This window comes from Gallus gallus, chromosome 2 (genome assembly GCF_016699485.2).
Source record: "Gallus gallus isolate bGalGal1 chromosome 2, bGalGal1.mat.broiler.GRCg7b, whole genome shotgun sequence".
NCBI classification, from domain to species: Eukaryota; Metazoa; Chordata; class Aves; order Galliformes; family Phasianidae; genus Gallus; species Gallus gallus.
The window spans coordinates 62,338,867-62,364,972 of NC_052533.1; the positions used below are offsets into that span (position 1 = coordinate 62,338,867).

The window sequence follows — 26,106 nt, forward strand, 5'->3', positions numbered from 1 at the left end:
TTTCACTTGAGCTGTCTGAGCATTACGCATCTAGCATGACCTGGTGTGTCTGGACTCCTGCTCAAGTAAGCGGAAAGAGATGAGCTCTTCTTAGAATGGTTCAACCTGTTCTGCGACAGATATCACAGACAAGAGAGATGAATCATCCTGTAGACAGGCTTGTCTCCATGTGCTGAGGATATAGGGGCTCTCAATCACTAGACTTAGTCTTAAGTGACTAAAATTAAGTGAGGTGAATCATGCCCAAAAGGTGATTTTGTATGCTAGAAACGCTGACCTTAACCCACCTGACAAAATTAATAAGGCAGAAAAGTCTGTCACTGTAAACTTGGCCATGACTTTGTAGTTCAGGAATCTGAAATGTCATTTGCCAGACATCCAGTTCCTCCTACAAACTACCCTCCCTTCCTGGAGGGTATTGTACCTGCGTGGCCCTGGGCAGACTTGACACCCCAGAAACTTTTGCTGCCTCACCTCCAACCCTCCTTGTCTCAACAACATAGGCCCAAGCCCCTCCAAAGAGAAAAAACCTCTTTTCCTCTATGTTTCCAATGGCAGTTATGGCAACTCAGAACATCAAGCAAATAATCTCTTAAATCAAACATCTTTAGCGCATCAAAGATGAGTCTTAATATTTAATAGGAAATCTCGTTATTTAAGCCTCTCTCATCCAACCAGGATGAGAAACAAATGAATGAACACTATCACTCTGATAGTGACTAGAACTGAAACTCATTGGTTATTCATACAGGGAATCAGAAGGAACAACATCTACAATACACGTCTATAGGTAATACATTTCAGCCCATTATAGCAAGAGAGATTAATGAAGGTCTCATCCTAAACTCTAGCAGACAGGGCAGAAGCTTATGTCCTGATTTAATATCTCACAATCCTTCCCAAACCTACTTTTGTAGCATTACTTAACACTACTGCAAATAAGCACATGCGCATATATTCCCAGCTCTTTCCAAATCTTGCTAAATGCCTTGCCTGAGAGACAGCATGGCCTAATGATTTGCACATCTGAATTATATTGCACAGAGAAAACAGTTCAAAATAATTCTCAGCTTACATGCTACCTTTCAGTTTCTTTTGCTTCCTTGTATAGTAGCTAGGGCACTTCAGGAATTTTCCAGTGAAACAGATTGGAAAAGGGCAATTCAGAATGACAGTGTCTTTAGGAAACACGTCTATTTGACAATCTTCTGATAAAGCACGTGTAAGATAGGTCCTGAAATGGTTTCCTGCTGGGCTGCCTGATGTGGTAATGGGGAGCGGATTGCTGCTGACATCCCCACTCTAGGGTAAGTCATCGTTGGGTTGGAAAGGGCAAGTCATCACAGGTAGGAAACAAGAGGCCCTGGGAACTCTGGCCCCTGATGTCCTGAAGCTTAGATATCTTCCGCAATGAGATTTAAAGTTTTCCTGAACAATGTTTCTGTTCCTTTTTTTTTTTTTTTTTTTTTTTTGTGGAATTCCCCTCTTGCAGAAAGTTTGGAAAATATGTTTTGCATCCCCTTCCCCCAAGTCTGCATCATTTCTTCCCATTCTTGCCACCCAGAAACAGAAACATTTGGCCCAGTGTCATTACATTCAGTCTTTTTACTTCCTGATTTTAAGAAATAGTTCCCACTTTTCCAACCTATTTCCTTCTCATGGTATGGAGCCTGCCCTCAGTTTTCCCTGATCTCCTGAAGGATTCCTCTAAATCTGCAGTGTCTGTTCTGAGCAGTAAATCAGCAGCAGAGCTCCCAATGCCTTTACTGGGGAACAGGATCAGCATTTCCCCTGTAAAGAGGCATGTAAATTTAGGATGACTGCTACCTGAGTATTTGCATACCAACAACCACTACCCAAAGGGTGTGCAGAGAGCACATTGGTGCGTAACAATGTGCAGTATTTGGCAGTACTTCAAAATTTTGCTTCTTCCCTTTTGGTATGTCTCCGGCACGTAACTGCAACTCTCTTAGGAACTTAACTGAACACCAAATACGGGAAAAATGACTCGTTAGGTTAGAAATCCAGACCTCTTCTCTTTGCAAGGAGAATATCAAGCTTTCTCGTCCATTCCTGTCCGGTCTGAGAGAATGGACCTGAAGGCACATTTAGGGTTGCTTCCTCTATAGGTTCATTTTAGCTTAGTATGAGCCTATCATTACAAAATTAAACAAAAAAATTATTGCAGAGAACAAAAAGAAAGTGCCAAAAGGTCTTCTAATGGATGTTTTTCTTCAGTGTCTTTCTTCTGAAAGAGACAGAGGTCACATTAACACAGATTTCAGGAAAAACAAAAAAGCAATTCCCAAACCCTGACATAATGGGTAAGCAAAAAAAAAAAAAAAAAAAAAAAAAAAGCACCATGGCAAATTCACACCTTTCATTCCCTTCATTTTTCACACCATTCTTTCCTCATCCCATGAAGGGGAATATGAAACAAAACAAGTAGGCACAGAACTGATTTGTGTTCGAAATTTACAAAGGAGCCTACAGCTCTCCCATCAGTAACATCTGCTGGGGTCCGCAGTCAGCATCACTACACTGGAGATGGAATGAGGTGAAGGGATTTGTTTAGAGACAGCAGACATGCAAATGATGAAGCTGCAGCAGACCTGTTGAAAAACAAAGTTGGACATTTCAACATCCAAAGCAACCTCTCCAGCTGCAGTTGCTCCCAAAGCCTGGAAGATTTTGAGAGCCACAGTTGTGACTTATGGTTTAGCTCTTTTCCATTTCATTGCAATTCTTGCAGCCTGTCCTCTGGCAAGCACTTGGCCCTCACAGCTGCATCACTACAAAACTGTATGGAGGCACAAGGAAACTTATCACAGCATGCTATCACAACCACTGACAAGTGCACAGACTTTACTGTCTACCTTGAACTATACGTAGACAGCCAAGCCTGGAAAAACATGAGTTGAGCCATCCACTCCACTCACTCATACCACAAGGATTATTTCCTTACTTCATTTTTGCTATTGTCTCCCCCTATCTAGTCTCACCCACCCACGTCAGTCTGACAGTTTATTCCAGTCATGCTCAAGTTTACGAATTTTTTTCCTAATGTCTAGCCTGATTCTTTTTCCATTTTTAATTTTAGACCAAACTCTGTTCAACCACTTTCTTGATAATCCAGATAACCTTCTTCCTTTCTTTCATGCAATTTCCTTTCACTTATTTCTATTGCTATCATCATGTCATCACCCCTCAGCCTAAATTTTTCCAAGAGCTCCTGGCCAACTCACTCTCTATTCCAGCATACTCATGCAGTCTTCTCAGCTGTTCTTCCAATGCTTTCCAGCTAGCTTTTCTACCATTTTAATGGTTTCAGCTCTCACGTAGCATTTTGCAAACTCTCTGCTCCCATCCAGCTTGTAAATATAAGAGGCTAATAAATTTGTGCTCTGTATTAGCATTACGTTTGTCTTTGAGGCCTCTAAACAATTCATTGCCTTCAGCATCGTGTTCATTACCATCACTGTTAGATCACAAAACATAAAGGCCAAGATTACACCTAATATGCACAGATCTACGAGCTCAAAGAGGGGACAGAGAAAAGGTCTCAGGTATCGGCTTAGAGGTGAAGGTAACATTTCCCACCACAGTCTGAGCAACAAGGAAAATGCCAGACTTTGTATTTGGGTACAAACCTTCCTCTGAGAAAATGAGTCCTTAAGAGATAGCACCGACCCCAGAGGGGACATCGCTGCTGCCTTTGCAGCCCAAGGGCCCTATCCCACAAGCCCTGTCTTTGCTGACTCCCACAGGAGACAGAAGCATGTGCTTCTGGGATTCAAGATCCACAAGGCTGCGTAGCACCCAGAGCACAGAAATGTTGATGGCTCTGGGGAGACCCAAAAGAGGAGGTGGCCTTTCACAGGAGATCAGAGGGGACAAAGTCCATGAAACAGCTTGAAGTAGTAGTAAAAAATAAGGACAAAACCCAGCATTAAAAAAGAAAAAGTCAACATCCAGAAGGGTTTCAGTAAAAGAAACAATAAAATGGGAATGGAGTAAAACTTTTGAAGGAGAAGGGATTTTTTTCAGTGGCATGACTGATAATCAGAAATAATTTTTTCCACTGGTTTCAACAGGACTTATGCACAACTTCACATGGATCAAAAAAATGGTCTGCTTACAATGTGGATGATTATAAATGCATTGCTGAAAGCAGCACAATCAACTTTTCAGTGCATTCTGCTGTATCTTAGCTCTGCTTTTCACTAGGTGGTTTAGAACCAACCAAATGCTAAATCCTACTCAGCCAGTTTTGCCCTCTCATACTGCTTTATATTATCTTAGCCTGAAGAGAAACTGTTTTTACCTTTGAGAAATCTAATACAAAAATGATTATTGTGTAAAGGGCTTTAAAAAAATGACAGAAGTGCTACTTCCATATTGTTTCTTTTTTATGATCTTCGAACACATAAATCACACCTTAGCAAATAACTCTCTTCCTTCCCCTCACAATTTGAACTGTACCCATCAGTCATTGGAATTTGACTCGTGTTTTTAACTTACTGCATGCTGCAGTTATTCAAACACTGATCTTGCTGACACTGACAATAGCCCAATGACAAAAACTTCTCAGCCTTAAATGCTAGCTAGCCCTATGATTTTCATAGAATATCAGTAACTATACAGGAGAATTAGGTGTGCAACTGTTATTTTGTCTTTTAAGCCATCCCTCTCTACTATCCTCATGTCATACCACTAGAACTTTGTGCATATCTTGTAAATTTCAGCAACATTTTTCAGTGTGACCAACAGAAAAAAATAAAGTAAAAAATCCTTTTTCTGACAAAGAATAGGCTATTCTGGTGATGTAGTTGAAGGCAGTCCCGTGTTCCTGAAAATGTTAATGAAATGGCAATGATGGGAGTTTCCTAATGTCAACATTTCTGATTCAGGACCAGCTGAGAACTGAGATAGAGATGTTTTAGATGATCCCAACTGTAAACTGGTGCTTTCACACACTCAAGCCATGGACAGCCTTCTCAGCCTCTGGCTGTGTCACCCCACCTCATTGCTTGCATAGTTTCAAACACTACGATTACAGATCCAACTGAAAACAACACTTATTTCGGTACTTTTAAGTTAGCCCCACAACCACTAGAGCTGGTGCAAAGCAAAGAGCATGAGAAAAAGGGCATAGATTTGCTGACAAGAGACAGCAAGCAAGAGCACGGTGGCTTCACACTGCTCAAAGCAACTGTGAGACTGCACCACTGGTTACTGGCCCCAGGCCATGTCTACCCGTGGTCCGTGTTATCTGCCACAGGTTATGCTGGGTGGATTATCTAATCTTCAAAGTATACCAAGCTTATTAATTATAAATAGTTCACCTGTGTAGTTCCCTAGCAGACTACTGTCGCAATTTTAACGCCCATATTTACCACTCCATTCACCTCACAATGAAGATCCCTTCTCTGAGATGAGGTTTACAGTACTACGCACCTCTGCAGATAGATTTTCCTCAGTATCAGAGCTATTCACTGCTGCTTATGCTTTATAGTCTTGGCAGCATCCACAGCTAACTCAGCTTCCATGGCAGCTCAGCTCCTAACACCTACTTGATGAGAAATTTGTTGTTGGTTAGCATTCTGCTTTTGCTTTGGGGCAGAGGAAAGATAAAAAAAAGGAGATTTTTTTTTTGTTCACCCACCTCTTTTCTCCAACTTTTGTTATAGTGAAGCATTAGGGAAGACCCTACATGAATTTACAGGATTAAAAAAGGAGATTATCCTAGTTGTCAAGATAGAATTGAAGGAGTCAGATGCAGCCCTCTCCCTGCTGCATATGTAGTGTTTAACTGGGCAGTGACCTAATGAAATCGCTTTGTATATCAGTTTATATAATGCTGATGTGAAGCTAGTAATTACCTTAGTAAAAACAGTGGCCCTTGTGGCACCAAGTTAGAATACCGAAATTAAAGAAATCGGGCTTCTGAGAAAGTAATTAACAAATGTTTGCAAAGCTCTGTGATTATGAGATAAGTGGCAGGCTTTGAGATGCTAATCATTACAGTCAAACCTCTTTTGGTGATGTGCTACACAGGTAATTAGCACAATGGCTCCAGAGAAAGGAGACCTGCTACTCTCTCTCACCCCGATGGTCCCCAATAGTTCAACAGATTAATGTAATTCTGGAGGAATTACATTTTAGATTTCCTAGCAGCTGTAGTGAAGAAACAGAAAAGTAAGTAAGAGGGAAGAATTAGGACATGATTTCCAGTCCAGTAGGAAGGAAAGGTCTTGTCTAGTTACAGGCAGAAGTATCTTACTAGTATTTGCCAGTAAGCAGAACTGAAAACCTTCAGCCGAGGGATACAGACATTGGGATAAGAAATATTAGATTTTCCATAGTACTATTATTGCAGGAAAGTGGGTCAGGAAGTCAAGAAACCAATTAATGAATGGGGAATAGTATGCAAGGCAAAAACAAGTATCAGCATTTTTCCCCCCTTGAAGCTGTTGATAATTTGAAGCTGTTTCAATAATGATATCCCAGACCGATGACAATGTTTCCTCCCACCATCCGACATTATCCTGTTGCTTTGTGTTTTGAAGGGCCGTCAGTCACATGGAAAACAAGGAATAAAGGGTCAGCAAGAGAGGACAGGATATGAAGGAATGTCGCACAATGAAGTCAAGGCTTTTGAATGTACAGAAGCCCAGCATGGGCCCTAGCATCTTGATAAAGCCTTCCACAACATCAGCCATTGGTGTTTGTGCCAGGGAAGTCAGCAGGTCCATGTGCATCATCAGTGTAAGCAAGAGCATCCATACATTGTCCCAGTGTCATGCACTGCCTATAGTTAGCACCTTGGTTTAGAATTCTTCCAACAAATCTAGATACTGCAAGGAAACTATTAGTACAGTTGGATCCCTTCTCCTTCCCAACTCTTCTATTTTTTCCCTTCTATAGATGCATCTATCCTCATAGAAGGGAAAAAAAATACTACCAGTGGAACTGAGGTCTTGCATGCAGCAGGCACACATGCTGCAGAGGAGCCCACATGCATCTTGGAGCAGCAGGAAAGGATCCAATTCAAACTCCTTAGGTGTCAGTGTTGAACACATTCTTTACATCAGTGCAGGTTCATGACCATGGCCACAGTAACCCTCTATACTTACTGCTCACAGCCCAGTTGCTCCAAAGAGATCCAAAGGAGAGTAAGAAATGGCAAATGATACCTGTGTGAAATCATGGGAGAACACTACTTCACTGGGAAAAATCCACTGAGAACATCAGCCCAACACCCATTCTTGCTGAAAATGACTGTTTTCCCTAAGTAACGAGCTTCTTTGGGTCCAGTCCTGACATCTGTGCAGATTACAGAAAAGCAGTCTTTGAAACCATGTGCAGAGACATAGTATTATAATTGATATATCACATAATTTGTATGCCATTTTTCCTCAGTTAAAAAAGGCTTTACTTATAATCCAGAGAGCACTTGGCCAGCCTGTTTTCTGTAGAGTGTGCTCCTAAGGATTCTGAACATTTTGTCCCTTAGGTAGCCACTTCCAGTTTAATATAACATTAGCAAGAGCTCATGTCAGAAGAAGAGCAAAGTATCAAGGAGCAAGAAAAGCCATTAGACAAGCTTGTGTAAATTGCATTAATTTTACCGTTGTTAGTGTCTAGATAAAAGCATTGAAGTGACCATCTGACAAAGGTGGGTTTCTAAAATTCAGGGAAAACCACAATCAAAAGGCCACATTCCAGCTCCTTTGATGATAGATTAAGACTGAGCCTCTTAAAGCTCATAGCTACTAAACTGTTAAGGGTCAGTGAGGAGAGTAGCCGTGGAAGTAATGTGGACTATTTAACAGACTAAAGCTGTCTAGCTGAATTTTTTTTTTCCCCAAAAAGCTAAAGCCAGAACAAAAGGGCAACTTCAGAAGAGGAAGAGACCACACACACCTGGTAGATCAGAATAGGTGCCAGGAAGATGTAGATTCCTTCTTAACAAGAAGTATTGCTTAAATTTTCAGAACTACACAAAATTAAGACTCAGTGTAACTCATTCGGCCTTTTCTTAACTCTGTGCAAACACTTGGAATTGGCTAAGTAATGGGCATATTCAAACTTCTGTCTTGTCTGATATGCATAGATTTGGCCTAAATACCTTGCCCATATGGCTTTGAACAAGAGTTTGAACTATTAGGGGCAAGAAAAAGAACTTTTTTTTTACAGGGTGCAAGCCATAACCATAATAAGTCAGATAAAATGTGAGGTTTTTCATTTATGTTCAACCCTTTGTAACTACTTAACCTAAACAACAAAAAGGAAAGTATCCACTGTTTGGAAATGGAATTTTTAAAACATCTGACTTCAGGATATGATCTGATTGCATTACTACCACTTTCTGTTAACTGAGCTTTCATAAAACAGATTACAGTCCTGTCCTGGAGTTTAGGTAAGCCTTGTAAAGCTGGTAATGCTTCCATTCACTAACAGTAGTGACAAATAGTGATCGAAGGTGGATACAAGCTTTTTCTTTAGCTGAAATAAGACTTGAATTTTCCTTCCTCTGTGCCACAGCTTCTCTAATAGCATCTTACCCGAGGTTTGACTCCTGTTCACAGGGATGATGTGAGCATTGAGGAACTACATTTTACAGTACTACTTGTCCTACTCATCCAAAGAATAACCTAAGAGTGCATCAGAAACATTGGGAAAGAACATCATGCCTGGTAGTCCTTTCAATGGCACTGAAAGGATCTGAAAGAGGACAAGAGAGAGCAGATCTACAGCCTTAGGGAAAAGGCCAGGGTGACCTCTTAGATCAGGAAGACAGTATTCCCCTTTACCAAACTCAAGAACTGTTAGATCTTAGCTCAACAAAATCCATGAGACCACTCGCACCCTGATTCCTTCTCAGAATGACTCAAATATCAATTGCTTAAGGTTGTGCTCTTAATTAACTACTTTCATTACTAGTTGAACTACATCAATGCCATCTCACTTATTCACTTTCGTATACCCATGAAATCCAGTGACATTAAACAGTAGTTTAGAAGAAAACATAATCAAAACAAAGCCTATTTGAGTATAGGAACACTCTCCATCATTGCTCCTAAAGAGAAAGTCGTCAGTAAAAGCCTATACCTTCAAAGAAACATTGCCATTCGTTTGCCCACCTGGACCTCATCTGCCACTTTTGTCCACTCATGTGGTCCTTCTGAATATGGCATAGCATTTGCCTGTGCAAAACTACCTAGCATTATCTGCAGACTTGGAGATTTTACCATTCCCTCACTTCTTTCCTCTTCATTGTGAATAAAGACACACCACTGATCCCTGCAAGACTCTGCTGCTGACTGCAATCCTCTGGCCATTTAGTTTCTTAACAACTTTCACACTGTGGAACACAGTAAGAGACCTTTGAAAATTCAGATACATTACGTTGATTGGATTATTTTCACTCAAGAACTATTGATACCCTTCTAGAGATCTGGAGACAGACGTTCCCTTTGCAGAAGCTGACTCTTTCCCAAGAGATGTATGGAGTCATCTATTGCCTTCACAAGGATGAAAGTCAGACTGGTCTGACTTCTCAGTTCTGGCCTATAGTTTGCAGTTCTAAAGGTAAATTAAATAAAGGCAATATTCTAAGTAAAGAGAATTTCCTTCTCCACTTAAGAGTAAGTCCTGTCCTCTGTCCACTTCATATGTCTTGCTGGTGAGGCCTAGTTCAATACGGATAAAGACCACGTACAGCATTTTGTCTGTATTCAGTAGGTTTGAGGCTGTTGTAGACTAGGGGAAAAAGGACAATTAAGTCATTCTGGAGAGTTAAAAACAATTTTGGGCAATCCCAAGGGTCTTGTGTTTTGTACTGCAAATTCTTCAGCTGTAAGGCCATTTTCTAATTGAGAAGCACTTCCTAAGGGACCATTCTTTCACTCTTTCTGCAAGAGGGCACGAGCATTCTGCATTTTTGACTGCAAGCATACAATGTTATCTGCTCATTTTCTCTTATGTAAGTTTGCAGGAATGCTGAAAGACTTTCCGGGCTCTGGGAGGTTAGGGGTTGGAATCAGGTCCATTGTATATCACTGCATTGGCTTCTTGGGACGTGAAGTTATTGCAATTAAGATACTGGCCGGATGTGTGGGCTAAAGAACCCAACTGATATCACAGGCATTTATTGATAATGCAACTTCTGAGGAAGATATCTGGGGAATTGTTGTTCAGGCTTTCCTCTGCAAGTAAGCAAACCATATGGATTTATCGGAAACACACAACATTTTATCTAGCTAGAGAGAAAAAGAATAGTGTTTATTTTTCTGTAGAGGAATGTTCTCTTTTAGTTTTGAGAGCCAGGTCCCTCAGCTGGCACTGTGACCCGTTTAAGCCTCCAGTAGACTTTTTGCTCTGGTTTAATTCAGTGCTATCTTTGACCTGATTATTATTTACTATGTGTGTTGTGATGACGTCTCTAAGCTGTAGTCAAAGAGAAGGGCTTTGCTGTGTTAGATACTGTACAAACACGGAACCAAAAGATAACTCTTGCCCTGAGCTGTTCAACTAAATAGGGTGCTTGCACATGAAGAAGAAAGCATCAGCTGGAGGCTGGAATACAGGTCTGGAGCAGGCCTCCCTTCCTTCCCTGTGCAGTCTCAAGTAAGTGGCTTTCCCCCAGTCTCATTTAACATTGGCACCACTGTGCAGAAAACCCAGATGTACAGCAGAGCATCCTATATCAAGATTGATTTCTCTTTGGGCACCTGGGATTTAAGCAGACCTTCTGTGTTTGAGTGGCTGTAACTTTCTCCATGTGCCAGTAGGCAAACATGGAGAAAACACTGACCTGAAACTCCAGTCATGCACCTTGCACTCCCTCTGCAAAATGTTAAGACCTTTCTGTGAAGACGAAAATCCTTTCTCAGAAGCCTTACCACACTCCTGAGAACATTTTGTTTGGCAGCAGCTGCCGAGTGGCCACCTGCTCCCAGTATATTTTGGGTCCTTTCTTACTGCTTGAGGATAGCATCCAAAACTCCATTAGCAAGGTCGCTGCTTGGTTTAGTTTCACCATTTACCACATCAAGGTTCGAGGCCTCAGTGGTCTTGCAGGATAGAGCTCTTTGCCAGAAGAGTTCTGGTTGGATCAGTGTCCACCTGTCTGCATCTGGCAGCAGGGATCCAAATGTTTTCCCAAAGCTGTTGATTGTCAAACCGCTGTTGAGAAACAGACTTTGAGATAGGCCAGAGCATTGGTAAAAGTGCTTTCTTCTGTGTCTCAGGATGAGTCACGGCTCACTAAACCAATTCTCCCTTTTCAGTTCACTGGCTTAAATTTCAAGAGTTGGAAACATGCAAACACATATGCTCTACATGGGCTAAAGGCAGCCCAGGGTAGGCCAAGAGACAGGGAGAAATACTGGCATTCTAGCTCTGTTACAGCACTGGATTCATTCTCCTGATTTTATATTAAGTATGTCTATCTCCCATTGTTTCAGTAATATTTCAACGCTGACTAGGTTTTGATACTTCCCAGGTGGAGATTTATCAAGTCGTTTCCATCTGCGCTGTGAGGACAAGTATTAGCTGGTGCTGCCAAGAAAAATGGAGCAAAATAACAAATGAGGCTCTGTGGGATATTCATATTGAGCTTCTTCTCTTTTGTTCAACTGCAGCATCTTGCTTTCCTTGTGCTTCCTCTCTGCCTTGTGCTAAAATCTACTACTACAAATATCTATGCAAATAACCTCGTGCAAAATAAAAAAACAAACGGCACGACTATTGTGAACTGGTTGCATTTTTGCTAACAACATAATAAAAAGTCTGGTGGGACACATAAAAGTCTATCTTCATCATACAAGATAGTCTTATTGGTGGACACAAGGCTTAAAAACTCATGAACTCTCTGTATATATGACCTCTGCATTAGGTACAAGTACAAGAAATAAGCCTAAAGAACACCTCCGACCTTTACAGAAGGTGTCAAAATGACACCATTGCTGGAAAAGTTGGTGTCAAACTAGAAACTCATGTTTACCTTATTTCACTTATATTACTGTAATTTAAGAACAAAATATACACAGTAGACAGCATAGTTCCATAGTTTGGTCATCTAGGTCCTAATAAAATGATTTCAAGACTGTGTTTGTATTTTCTTAAGTCCATGAAAGCCACTTTGGCCTTCCAGCTTCTGAACATTTTAAAAGTTGTTCCCAGATGTTTTTGTGTCTGTAGATTGCAAGCTGTCTTGGGAGAAGTGGGTATAAGATGGAGAGGTGTTTTTTCTATTTTTTAAGTGGATAGAATGTTTTTAACAGCATTCTAACATTAATAAATATAATAACTATAATAATTGTCTCCCAATAGGACGTTCATAAATAGCTTAAGGCATGCTGCTCTAACTGTAGAAATTTGTCCTCGCAGATAAGAAATGTCAATTAAAATGTAAGCTTTGCAGAGCATAGATAAGCTTCATATACAAATGATACACACACATACAAAAAGGTATTTGTATGTTTGGATTGTTTTTAAACACTGCCACAAGTAGTAAACAAAAAGTAATGTGCAGGAACAGAATCAGCATACTGTAAAAGCACAGTAAATACTATCATAATTACTATGTTGTCTTATCATAGTGGTGCATAGTTTTAAATGCAAATATTACAAAAAAAAAAAAAAAAAAGATAGTCAACTACCCACAATAAAGAACATTTAGGTAGAAAATATAAAAATCATTTTATATTCTTTAGTGACTTGATCTTCAAAACATCATCATACATTCACTCATCTGTGTCTAAGCTAACAGACATTTGCTTTCACTAATTTTTAGCTACAGTATATATATATATACATATGTACTATATATATACACACTATATTTGTATAGTATAATATAGTATATTATTAATATACTATAGTAATATAGTATATAATATAGTATATATATACTATATACTATATATATAGTATATTATATAGTATATATATAATATAATATAGTAATATAGTATAAAGAGGCACATGGGCTGACCAGAGATGGAGGCACAGTTACACACTCTCTTGTGCTAGTGACTTGGGCCATTAACAGAGAGCAAAGGGAAGATGATCCAGATGCCCATCCAAGATATTTAATAGCCAAATAATTTTACAATGCAGTTTCTGTGCTAGGCAACACAATACCTTTCTAACATTGTCACTATCTTGGACACTTTGAGAAATTACAGCCTGGGTCTCAGAAGGCATAAGAGAATTGAACTGGAAATGATTTTGTTATGCTGTTGTCTGCTTTGACATATGCTGGCAAAGCAAGGCCTGAACCAGATTTAACATGATCCTTACCTTCACAGGAGATCAAGGAGAGGTTGCATACAGAGATGCAGCAAACAGGATTCTGAGGAAAGATTACCTATAACTATCCAAAGCAGACTGGTAGGGCTTTTCCCTTCAATTAGGAATTTTATGTGAAAGATAGTTAGGCTAGAAAGTCCATCAGAGAACAAAACTAAGTAAGGAAGCCACTGATTTCAGTAATTTTCTGGATGCAAATACCATTATGAGATTAGTTTATAGCCTTTCTACTCTAAAATGGTTAATATTTTCTTTTAATTTAATACAAAAAAAAAAAATTAGAAAGCTTGTATGCTAGCAGCAGAAATATCTGAAAATGGACCCACATGTTTGTGTATAATGGCCATATGTAATTAAAATGTTTAAAGAAAGGAAAACTTTGCATTTCCTGTCACAATTCCATTCAAAAAATTACTAAAAATCCATCACTTCCATCACTGAGCAGAACATTTTGCCTGAGATGGGTTGCTTTTTCCCGTTCTGAATTCCTGGCACAATATAAATCAAACAAATTCAAGATAGCAAAGACGGGAAAATAATTATTATAATCGCAAAACCAGCAAAAAGGTCAACAAGAAGGAGAACAACAATAGGATTCTGGTAACTGTTTGGGAAGAAACTATTCCTGCTGCAGTCAAACTCACTGTTTTCATAACACAAATTAAATACCAAGGTAATTCCCCAGAGTCTTCTGCAGAGTGGCTCAGTCGCAGTGGTAGAAGCCACTACAGCACAATGCACAATATCATTATGAAAACCTCCCAGCTGCTAAGTTACCATGCAGCTCAAAGGTTTCTGAAGTGAAGCTGGAGTCAAGCCTACCTTTTCAAAGCATTGCATTGTTATTATTATTCTTTTCCTCCTGTTCCAATCCATTTCCCTGTTTTCCTCTGTTGCTTTCCCCCGACAGGCAGCTGCATTTTAGACTCCATTCACAATCTGAGAAGCTGTAAGAGGGAGTACTGTTATACTGGAACAGAGATGGCTGAGCTTCTCACTTCACCAGCCAGGGATGAGGGGACTCACAGATGCTCCCCATTTTCAACGTTTTGTTTGATCATTGATGTCCAATATTTACCCTATAAATGTGTGATCAATGAGATGTAAGCTGCCATCTTATACTCAAGTGGCTCAGGAGATACTGAAAACAGGTGGCATTTAGATTTGCTTGTCTGCTCAGCTTTGGACAATGAAGATGTTTCTGCTCCTTTTGTGGCAATGTTTCTTTCCAGGCCATAGGTTTCCAGGCCATTAGTGTTTCTTTTCCTCACTTTCCAGGCCATAGTCTATGGCTGCTGCCCTGAGCAAAGATTGGCTGCCATTTACTGTGAGTCAGGCACTCCTGGAATATTTTGTGCTACATTTTGCTCTTCTGTAAATGGAAATAAATGGAATTAAGTGGTTCTCTATCAAGATGTTTGTCCTTAAAAGAAATTGCCAGACTAACATCAAAGTTTGAAATCAAGCAACCAAATAAGAAAAATGTTTTCACAAGTTTGAAATCTTAATCTACACTAGAGCTTAAACCCGAATATCTGATCTGTCTCCCACTCACCTCATCTCTCCCCTGAAATCTAGAAGCTTCAGCCTCTAGTCTAGAATATCTGTGATACAGAAACTTTTAAAACTTTCTCTGGATCTCCTTGGAGACATCAAGTGATATACCTAATGCCTAAACTGATTGTTCAGGGGGCTTGCTATTAATAGCACCTTTTACTCTGACTTAGCAGAATTTTGAGAATGAATTTGAAAAAATCTAGAACTTCCTTTCCTACCAATGGTTTTCCATGGGAGACCATTATCATGGTCCAGCCATAATTTTCTACATGTAAGAACTGAGACTGCAATGTTTTGTTCCTTTTTGTTGGGAAGCAAAATGTTCCAGACTCAAGTACCTGACAGATTCCAGAAAGTCCATTCTGTAAGTCATACCTTGTAGTATAGATTATAAAATCCAGTTTAGGAAATGGCATTTTTCCTGATGATCCTCTGAGACTAGTTGTCAGAAACACAAGCAAGTGTGAGAGAAGAATTTATTCACCATCATTTCAAGAAACAGAGCTGAAAATGGCTTTATATCAAGTTCTCTGTGCATTTGCACTTCTCAAATGGCACACATTAAATTTTACTTAACCTAGAATGAAATTTGAAGATGGTGAGAATATCGGAAAGTATTGGCTGAATGAACTGGAGGAACTTCTGGGAACTCTGAACATTATTGGCTGCCTAGTGAGCAATACAATGAAGACAGCTTTGTCTGTTCATGCAGTAACTTATCCCATTGCTATTGCTAAATCCCGACAAAGGATAAACCTTTCTTGGGATGGTGAGGGAATAAGCAATGAATCAGAGATGCAAATAGTAGGTATCCTGTGATAATAACAGTAGTGTGGGTGAAAATACTCCCTGGACCACATCTTTATATAAATTAGATGTGGACTGTGTGGTGAAAAACACAGATAGAATAGAATCATAGAATCACAGAATGGTTTGGGTTTCAAGCGGATCTTAAAGAACATCTAGTTCCAACCTCACTGCCATGGGCAGGGCTGCCACTCCCTACATCATGTTGCCCAGAGCTTCATCCAACCTGGCTTTGAACACCTCCAGGAACAGGGCATCCACAATTTCTCTGGGCAACCTGTTCTAATGCCTCACCATTCTCTGAGTAAAGAATTTCCTCCTGACATCTAACCTAAATCTTCTCTCTTCTAGTTTAAAAACATTCTCCCTTGTCCTCTCACTATCAGATCATATGAAAGGTCAGTTTCCCTCTTGTTTATAAGCTCTCTTTAAGCATTGGAAGGTTGCTATCAGCCTGGAGCCTTCTCCAGGCTGAACAAGCCCAGCTCCCTTAGCCTTTCTTTATAGGAGGGGTGCTCCAGCCCTTTGATCATCTCCATGAGCCTCCTCTAGACTTGCTCCAAATCCTTCTTGTGCTGGGGGTCCTAGGGCTGGAGGCAGTACTACAGATGGGTCTTCATGAGTGCAGGGTAGACGGGGACAATCACCTCTCTCTTCTTGCTGGCCATCCCACTTTTGATTCAGATCAGGATACTGTTGACCTTCCAGGCTGCAAGTGTGCACTATTGACTCATATCCAGCTTTTCTTCCACCAGAACCCTCCAAATCCTCCTCTGTAGGGCTGATCTCAATGAGTTCTCCCAGTCTGTACGCATACCTGGAGTTGCCCCAACCCAAGTGCAACACTTCACACTTGGCCTTGAGGAACCTCATTATGTTCTCAAGGGCCCACTTTTCAAGCTTTTCCAGGTCCCTTTGAATGGTATCCCTGCCTTCTATTGTATCAACTGCACCACTCAGCTTGGTGTCATCAGCAAACTTGCTGAGGGTACACTCGATCTCACTGTCAAGGTTGTTGATAAAGATGTTGAAGAGCCCTGATTCCAAGACAGACCTCTGAGGGATACTACTTGCTACTGGCCTCCGTTTGGATTTGGAGCCATTGACTGCAACTCTCTGGCTGTGGACATCCAGGCTAAAAACATTCCTAACACATAATTTTGTGGAGGTCTGCTTGCCAGTAGTCAGATTGACATAGTTACTAGAGAACAGTTTTATTTAAAAGGATAAACAAGTTATTTCTCTCCAGGAAAACATCCTCCTCCACTAACAGAGATTTACAACATATTGCAGAGAGTATAATCAGCAGAACTCTATTAAAAAACATTTGTCTGATGTTACCAAGCAGTAGGATGCACAACATGGCAGGGAGGAGCTTCTAGTTCAGACTGATCAGATGGCCATGGCATAAGAGAACACACCCAATCTGTATTTGTTTTCCTTATCAGTAAACTTCCCTGCAACTCAACTCACCATGAATGCAAAAGTAAATCTGTAGAGATTCCGTTTTCGAATAGAATGTTGAAAGTCTGTCCCAACTGAAAGCAACAGCGGAGTCTCAAGTGACTTTAATTCACTGTGATTTCATCCTTTGTCTCCTCTCACTACATAGGCCATTGTAAATTAATTTGGTCTTTCAAATATCTCTTGCACCCCAAAATTGTTTTGCTTTCTGGAGGTGAAATGCTAAACTTAGGCTAACCATTTAATCATATGTTTCCAATGCATTCCACCTGAGTGCTGTCAAGGCAAGCTTTCCTTCTAATTACAAAGATGATCTGAAGAACCAGTGATTAAAATAAGATCAGCTTTTCCTTAAATACTGTTGTACCTCAGGAGTGACCAAAGCCAGCAGTTGCTTCCAGAGGTATATTTGCTTACAGCAGATGAGCTTCTCAAGTGAGGAATAGTAAGCCCTATTTTTCTTGCTCAGGTTCAGTCTACTGGGCAACCCTTCTATTAAAAACCTCTGCCTTCCTTTCACACTAAAAGGGGACTCAGGAAGGCTAAAGGATTTGCCTAAATGCCCCAGGGAAGATTGCATTCTGTCTATAATTTTGTTGTCAGAATAATACTTTTTCTTTTTTTTAAATAAAGAAAGCAGATTTTTGTGTTATGATCAGTTAACACGCGTAAAGTACTTTCAGATCCATGGTGAAATAATGTGAAATTACACACATACATACATGCACGTGCATACATGTGTATAAAGCATCAAGTTTTATCCTTTCCTCCCAGTTCCCGCTTCCTTGTGAGCATCAGCATAGCATCTCAAAATTAAACTACACCCAGAGTAATTTCTTGGATTTGATGGAAGAACAGTAAACCTGCATTAAAAAGCAGAGTTACTGCTTTGTTTGGGAGGAGCTTGAAAAAAACCCGAAGTCCAATTGCTCCTCAGGGCACTTGGACAAACTGCTGCCTCAGATGGAGAATAGCGTACAGCCCATCCTGCTGCGTGCTCAGCACTCTTCAGAATCTGGAAGAGGAGTAAAACAAGGTTCCCTCAGTCATCTCTTAAGATATTTGCAATAACAGAGGGAAATAGCCACTTTCAAGATGCCATGCCCTGTATCTGTTGACAGTAAACTTTAGGATCAACACGGTAACCTACAGTATAGCTTTCCTGTGTGTCAGCACAAACACATTTTCATGACAACTGCAAAGGAGGGCAGCAAAGTCTGTTTCCAAAGCAAAATGCTGGCAGAGAAGCAGGTCATTTAAATATCTATAAAAATGTGGGTTATTTATTGCTTCTGATTCACCATAAGAACATCCAGGGCTTATCAGCTTTGTAGGCCACAGAAGCATAATGTCACAGGTTGTTTTTCCGTGGCAATAAGTGACCCTACTGACAACTGCTTGGAGATATCCCGTGATGGAGTCATTTAAAATAAGAATGCTCAGCTAATCATGCTCAGATCTGACATGGATGCTCTTAGCCATCCAAAACAAATGATAGGGTGGGCTTGAACCATTTCTTGTGGCCAGGAGACTATGAACTCACTTTGACTCAGTACAGGTGTTGAAATCACTACAGGATTATCCCTGGAGGTGGGTAATCCTTTAAAGGTTCAGAGCTTTGGGTTAGATAAAGATCTAAACATTTGGACATTTATCTGAAACCTTATCTCAATAATCTTAAGTCCTGGAGGCTGAACACCCATCAGCTGCACATCTACAAGTAAAACAGTAGCAGGGCCTCTTGTTCCTACAGACTTAAAGCCTGATCCTGACATCTCTGAATAAACAAAACCTTGCATTGATATCAACCCACCTTTGAGTCGGAGCGCTGCTAACAGGAAGTTCACTTTCAAATAAAGGAGATAGCAAACGTTATCTGATGGAGGAAAAATGAAGTTTTCATCAAAAAATATAGCTTTTTTTTTTTTTTTCCTTCCCCATACAAATCATGTATCTTCCTTGGAAAAACTGTTCTTTTTCAGTGAAAGTCTGCACACCTGAAAATTGGCAAAGTAGCTTTGGTTAAAATGCAGAATATTTCAGCACCCAGACCCACTTGAAAAAATGGGATCTTCCTAATGAACTGCTATGCTTTCAAACCCATAACAACATTTTAACTCAGATGACTCAGGTTTCTTTCTCCTTTCTGTCCTTCATTCCCCAGGATGTCAGACGACTGCTACTGAGGTGTGGTATGTCATGAGAGACGTAAGGACTGGGAGTGTTAAATGTATGCTGTAGTTTGCAACACTACATTATGCCACTGCAAAGATAATTTGATTTTCTACTATGGTATATCAGGTGTTTCATTTTTTTCACTGTTTCACACCTTTCTTGCATTTCAATGAATTTAAGAACAGTTGTTCTACCTAAGGAAGATCAACGTGTGGATGGTAAAATTTGTGTAACTGTGTAAGTTGGTGTTGTGGGGAAGGGAGTTTAAGAAATTACTCCCTTTCCTTCACTGTCATTTGTACAGTGAATGGTCTTCTTCCTTATTCTGCCGTGGGATGTGTCCCATTTCCACCTGGGCCTGAAGTGACAGGGCAAATGGCAGAGCTCCTTCCTCCACCACAACCTCAGTCCTTACCTCAGATGGTCCTCTAGACTCTGGGCTTTCCTATTTAGCATTACCTTAAGGAGCATTCCAAACTAAACTAAAAAAAAAATCTCACAAGCAATCGATGTAATATGCAAACAGGAGGCAGAAAAAATCAGGACTGTGCTACTGCTTGGAAATGCACACAAGCGCTTTAATCAAGGTCTAGGCCATGTGTCTATGCTGCTGTTTGCAAGCTGAGCCTTTTCCACATTTGGAACACGTTAGGTGGAGAATTAGCATTGTTTTGCAACATTTTAGAGGCTGGGAAGAAAATTCAAACACTTTCCCCTTCCTTTTCCCCATGCTGTGCCAGCTACAGCCCGCAGTTAGCAGGGCAACTCTGCTCATTCCTGCCCCTCTGGGACCATTTGCATAGCTGCTGCCTCGCTCATGTAACAACACTCTTGCCTTGGGAATGAAAAAAATGCACTTTTTTGTTTGTTTTGGCACTCTCAGTAGGGCTGTGAGATTAATGGCCTTTAATTAAAGATATGCTAGTAGGATTCTTCTTTGATATGGCAACTTAAAGTTGATACCTGTAAACGAAATGCTGTTCGGAGTTTCACAGAGTAATATTTTCCCCTGTCCGCAGTACAGTTGGTTTTTGACATTAAAAAGTGCTTGTGTGAGAAGGGAGGGAATGATTTACTCCAAATTATTAATATTCTGTGGCTGAAGAGAATCCTACCTCCACTTCTGTGGCAGAAAATTATTGTCATTCTCATGGCATTTTTCAAGCATCGTTGTGCTTTTGATGACTTACTCTTTGTCAAGCTCCCTTTTTAAGCAATACTCTTGTTTCCTCTGATTAACTACTTTTAATACCTACAGCTGTTCTTTCTCATTAGTGTTCTATACTTCAAATAAAAATGCTCGTCTAGCTCATGCAGAAAGACAGTCAGTCCTTTCCGTCTGAATAACAGTGTTGCCACTGAACTGGTCAGGAAAATACCTGCATTTTATCAAATACATTTGCTGCTGGGTGCTGTTGCTCTGAATACCCTGCCCCTTGCAGGGGCTACCTGGCAAAGGAGGCCTTATTTCAGAGATGTGAGGAGGGGTTGTTGCTGCAGGGCTTGGGGGAGAGAGGAAAAGGAGAACGAAGCGAGACACAACGCGCCTTGTTGGCTCACGGGCTGAATGCAAAGGCAGGGTTTGCCCACCTGTTCCCTGTGAGCACTGATTTCTCCTAGCAGAGCCTGTGTGGGACGCAGCAAGTGGAGTTTGCCCCAGGGGGAGCGCGCACCACCCCTCAGAGGCATGCATAACACAACTCCAACACAGTGCACTCATCTCTCCCTTCTCTTGTTCACCCTCTGTGCTTTGGGGGAAATTCTTGCGGGATGCTTCCTCTTATTCATTTAATCCCCTCTCATCTTTAAATTCCATTAAATTGGGCCTTATGAAAGCTTCCAGTGATTTATTAATCAAGAATTGTTTTCACAGAACTGATTTTTGCTTGCAGCCAGTGTTCTCCAGCTGTGTCGACACCTGGAATTTTTGGCTGAGGATCCTCACCACTGTGGTAAGTGGCAATGGGTCTTGCCCATCACCACAGAAGTGCTGACTAAGTTCCAGTAAGTTTTAGCCACCCAGATCTACTGAAGACAATTTAATTGCACTCATCCCAGTGATGGTGTCATTTAAATCTTAGTTAGTCACTAGACAACAGGGAGTATCCATTGTCTCTGGTTACGAGTAGACATAAATTATTCTAGAACAGCTCAGTAGTAGAGAGACGCTGCTCTGGAACTGTGCACTGAGATCCATAGTGAGGACTTGGGCTTATTTTTCCTAGGAACTTGCAATGAATGTCGAAAAACTCAACAGTGTGAACCCATGTGCTCCAGTTCACTGTTGATGTTCGCTTTTACACCTCACCACTCATATGCATGCAATAAACACGAGTAACAGATGCCAAACTACAAGATGTTGTTGCCTTCTGCAAACAACATTGCCTGCTCACATACTTCCTACGGAATTTTTACAGATGACACATTTCCCAGTTAAGTTAAAAAAGTAATAGTAGCAGAATGGCTGGGCTGTAGTTATTTCCCGGTAAGATGTGATGAGAATTGCTCAGCTGTGTGTAACAGCAGCAAGCAGCTTTGCAAGCTACACCTCACCTGAGGGAAATTTAGATGACCCAGGTGTTAAGCAGAGCGTCATCTATCATTTCACAAGCAGCCAAAGATTCAGTAACACTAGTGATAGAGCTGTCTGTTGCTTTATTTTTACATTTGAGTGATGCTTGTATCACTTACACTTATATCACTTATCACAGATATTTCAGAGAGGAAAATGTATTTTCTAAAAATAATGTATGTAAATGAAGGTAGGTAAGAGGTGCATTCCCAGGTAGGAAACACAACAGATAGAGGATGCTGTGGAAGGAAGTGGAAGCACAGTGGGCAAGTGGACAGAAGGGTGTCAGAGCCAGTAAGAAGGAGCTGTTAACCAGTTTTTTAACCTCTGCGTTTTAAGCAATAGAGCAATTCATATGGGTAGGAATCCCAGCCAGTCTGATGCTATTCAAAGTATTCCATCTTCCCTCAAAATGGAAAAAAAAAAAAAAAAAAAAAAAAGTACGTGTTTTCTGCTATGTCAAGACAAGCAAAAAAGCATTTAAGCCACCAAACATGCCTGCAATGCAGCCCAGCCTAAAGGCAACAACATGTGGATGGTTTAATAATGTTACCCTAACAAGCTTAATTTCTGTCCTTAAAATAATTTGCGTGATTGGACCTTTGGGTGAAACATACATTATAGAAACACATTATTTCCTAAATTATAAATTCTTCGGGGCAGGAATTCTGCGTTCCCGCAGGCCCTTGTTTGCAGAAGCCCTGTTTGCAGCCTCCCCCTACTACACATCCCCAGAAATGAGTACCTGCCTGTGTCTTGGCTCACACCTGACAAAAGGCAATAGTCAGCGTGTATTTCAGCTATTTAAAAATGCTTTGGTTTTCACTGCTGAAGACGGATTCTTGCAGTTCTTTTACTGACACAGTATCATATACATATGCCAAATATCACTAGCCAGAGAGCAAGCCCCGACTGAGAAAGTGTATGCTTCAGCATCACCAGGTTTAGCAGACAATAAGAGGCTGCTAGAAAGCAGGATTAACTCTCAGGCTAGGTAAAAAGGAGGGATTAAGTGAAATCCACTGCTATTACTACATGATCTGTGAACATGAATGTGGAACAAAACATTACATGCTAACCTAAGAAACTAAATGGAAAACTTAAGAGAACCAACAAGATGCAGAAGCTTAAGGGGAAACTGCTCAGCATCACAGAGCTCCTGACAAGGTGAGCTGTGGAGCACCATCAACTCTGTTGATTATATTGCTGTTAGCATTAAGGGAACCATTCAGCTTTTTTTCTTCTTCTTCTTTTTTTTCCCCCAAAGCCTACACTGTGCCGCACTGCTGCAGAAACCTTCATCCCATAGGCTACTCAAGGCAGTTCCAGTTCCAGAGTTTGGAATACTACTGGATTTTTCCATGTGAGGGAAGACCACCACTAGCCGACCAGGGCAAGGAGCCTAAAGACTACCTGGATTACTTTCTTCATCTGTTAGTGTGGCATTTTATTAGAAAAGCCACAGACCCTGCATTGCAGAAACTCATGAAAGAGGCACAGCTGGCCATGCTGGCCTTCCCCAGGTTGCCAGGTCACCTTATTGTTGACAGTTCTACCAGTTCTGCAGCACCACTGCCAACCCATGGCTGTGAACTGGTGAGCTTGGAGACATTTTGCTGGTTCAGGAGAGAGGTCTCCTAAAGCTCCTTGGGGGTCTCCATCCCAGTGCCTGAAAAGGTCCCAGAGGACGTAGGGCTCAATTCACTGTGAACTAGAATGGCAAACAGTTTGGTTTTCTTCTGGATCACTTGCCACCAACTACTTAAAAAAAAAAATACAGACCACCCCCCCTACAATTGAGCTCTTATCTGCTGAACTCTGCATATGCGAATTTTGTTTCCTGTTATTGCAGCAACAGTAGGATGGAGGAATGCTCTTGATTTCCTTTTTCAGAAAAGTTTTCTTTTCTAAACAATTGGTACTAAGCAGAACAAAACAACTAAGCAACAGCATGCTTATTTCACAAATTTCCAGTAATGTTAGAGCTCTGTACATTGTTTCAGCTCTTGCCAAGATGAAATTTGATTGCGTTAATGTTAATCAGTATTAAATTTGTCTAAGAGACTTCCACTACAGACTTTCTGGATCTTTAGAGACTGGCCCTGCTCTCAGTTGGAAGAGTGGGCTCTCAGCATTAGTGCCAGGAACTTCTGTAGGGTTTTCACCATTCTACAAAAATAGGTGTGATCATAATGTGCTTGTTCACGTGGCTATGCATGTGTACTTGCTGGCAGGGATATAGGTGTGACCTTCTCTAGTAACTCTTGAGCCATCTGACCAATCTCAACCAGCCTGATAGAAGAGCATAGACTACAATAATTATTAAAGTCTTGCAATTAACAGGAGAGAGACCACAGAAAATGGCCACTCCAGGGAAAGAGTGCAGGGTGAGCGTCCAACAGAGCACATGTGAATGAGCAAGAAAAGTCTCATTCAGGGCTTGCCGTGAGCTGCTCATTGGCAGTTTGTAGCAAGGCCAAACACCTTCTCTGAATGCCTGGAGCAGGCTGAAGCAGGATAAAATAGTAGTACAATCAACAGCAATGTAATCAGCATCACATGCTTGCTCATATACCTATTTGGATGGTTAGGAATTGGATTATCCAGTAAGACCATAAGGGCACAATCTATATCATATTTCATAAGTGCCTGTGTAACATATTAGCCAATATAAGTTTGGCTACGGAAGTCATATTAATTAACCAATAGCTGTGAAGAAGGTTCCAGTCTTGTCTTAAATGAATCCCTCTGTGCCATACACTAGACATTCACTGATTTCTGGGGGAACGTAAAGTGCTTGTTTATACACAAAAAACCAAAGCAACTCAAGGGTGTTTTCTTGCCTCATGATTTTAATTAGGACAGATGAGATCGATGGAGCCAGTAAAGAAACACCACCTCCTCACACAGCAGGGACTCTTCAGGCAGTCCCAGTCCTGTGTCTCCTGAAGCCTTTGGAAGAGAGTACAACTTCCATGTCTTCCCTAAATTGCACCTAAATTGCAGCTCACCTTCCTGGAGCGTGAGCTGTTACAAGACTGGAGAATGGAGTAGTGGAGATTAGATATAAACATGACCATTGACACCATGCACAATATGCCTGAACCAGCTCTTTTTTACCCTAGTGGAATCTGGATCAGATTGCACTTTCTGCAGCTGAAAGTCAGTGAGAGGCAGGCCCTACAGTGATGCTGCCCAGCAACAGCCCAGTCTTAAAGGCAAATCTGTGAATTACTGGAACACTAACTGACATTGTGACAGAGTAGTATAATCAATATCTTTTCTACAATAAAACAATTTAGACATTTTATGGCGTGCTCATCAGAATTAACTCTTCAGCCAGAATCTTATCAGTAGTATATGAGCAGCTGGTTTGTTTATGTTTTTCATTGTTCATTTCAAGGAATTCTCCATTTGTTTCTTACAAATTAATATCTTGCATCATGCCTTACTCTGATGGCTTATTTTACATTTGAGGAATGCAAAACAATTGCACAATAAATCACAGGAGGAATGTACATGAGGGTTATTTGTCATACTTATAAATAAATGAACTTTAGCAATAGCCGATAAACAGAAGATTATGGACAATTCAGGCATGGTTTCAAAAAAGATCAGAGTCCTTAATTAGCAAGCTTCTTTGTATTGTCCCATAACCTGGAAACACTGCAAGAGAAGTGGCCAACTGCTCATGCAAGCTGGCAGCTGGCCACCAGGAATAAGCTATAAAGCCCTATTTGTTCTGTGCCGCTCAGTTCTGTCACAAATTGAGGCATTCAGCACCTGTGAAAATATGAAGAAATAACATGCTACAGGTGCTTAGATCTTAAAAACTCAGGTTTAGCTACTAAGATTGAACTAGAGAATCAAATTTGGCCGTAGGTTTTACCCTGAGTGGTCTTCTCATGGCTGACAGATGGAGGACATTTCTGCACCATCTGAAATCTCTTCTGAGAACTGTTTGCATGCTCAACTCTAGTGTATCTTCTTCATTCAACAAAGTGCAACTAAATGTCCCACTGAACAGGATTATCTATTTGTTTAAATGCTTCCTGAACCAAGGACTGAGCAAGAAAGTTTATCTAGCCTTCGATTTGCCAGTGGAAATATTTGAGAGGCTCAGATTTTTATGGGCTCGGAGTCACTGCAGTTCACATGTTTTTATTAGAACTTGTCATATCCATGAAAATTGTATGGTCTTAAAACCTACA

At 40.7% G+C, this 26,106-nt stretch overlaps 1 long non-coding RNA gene across 1 annotated transcript in view; it reads left to right on the forward strand.

Annotated features, from left to right (window-relative positions):
• LOC112531759 overlaps positions 1-25,413 on the forward strand; it is a 113,412-nt gene extending 87,999 nt beyond the window's left edge. The window contains exons 3-4 of the long non-coding RNA XR_003073739.3: positions 21,216-21,275; positions 23,163-25,413. This is a non-coding gene — a long non-coding RNA (uncharacterized LOC112531759). The remainder of the gene's footprint in view (positions 1-21,215; positions 21,276-23,162) is intronic.
• Positions 25,414-26,106: the final 693 nt, after the last annotated feature.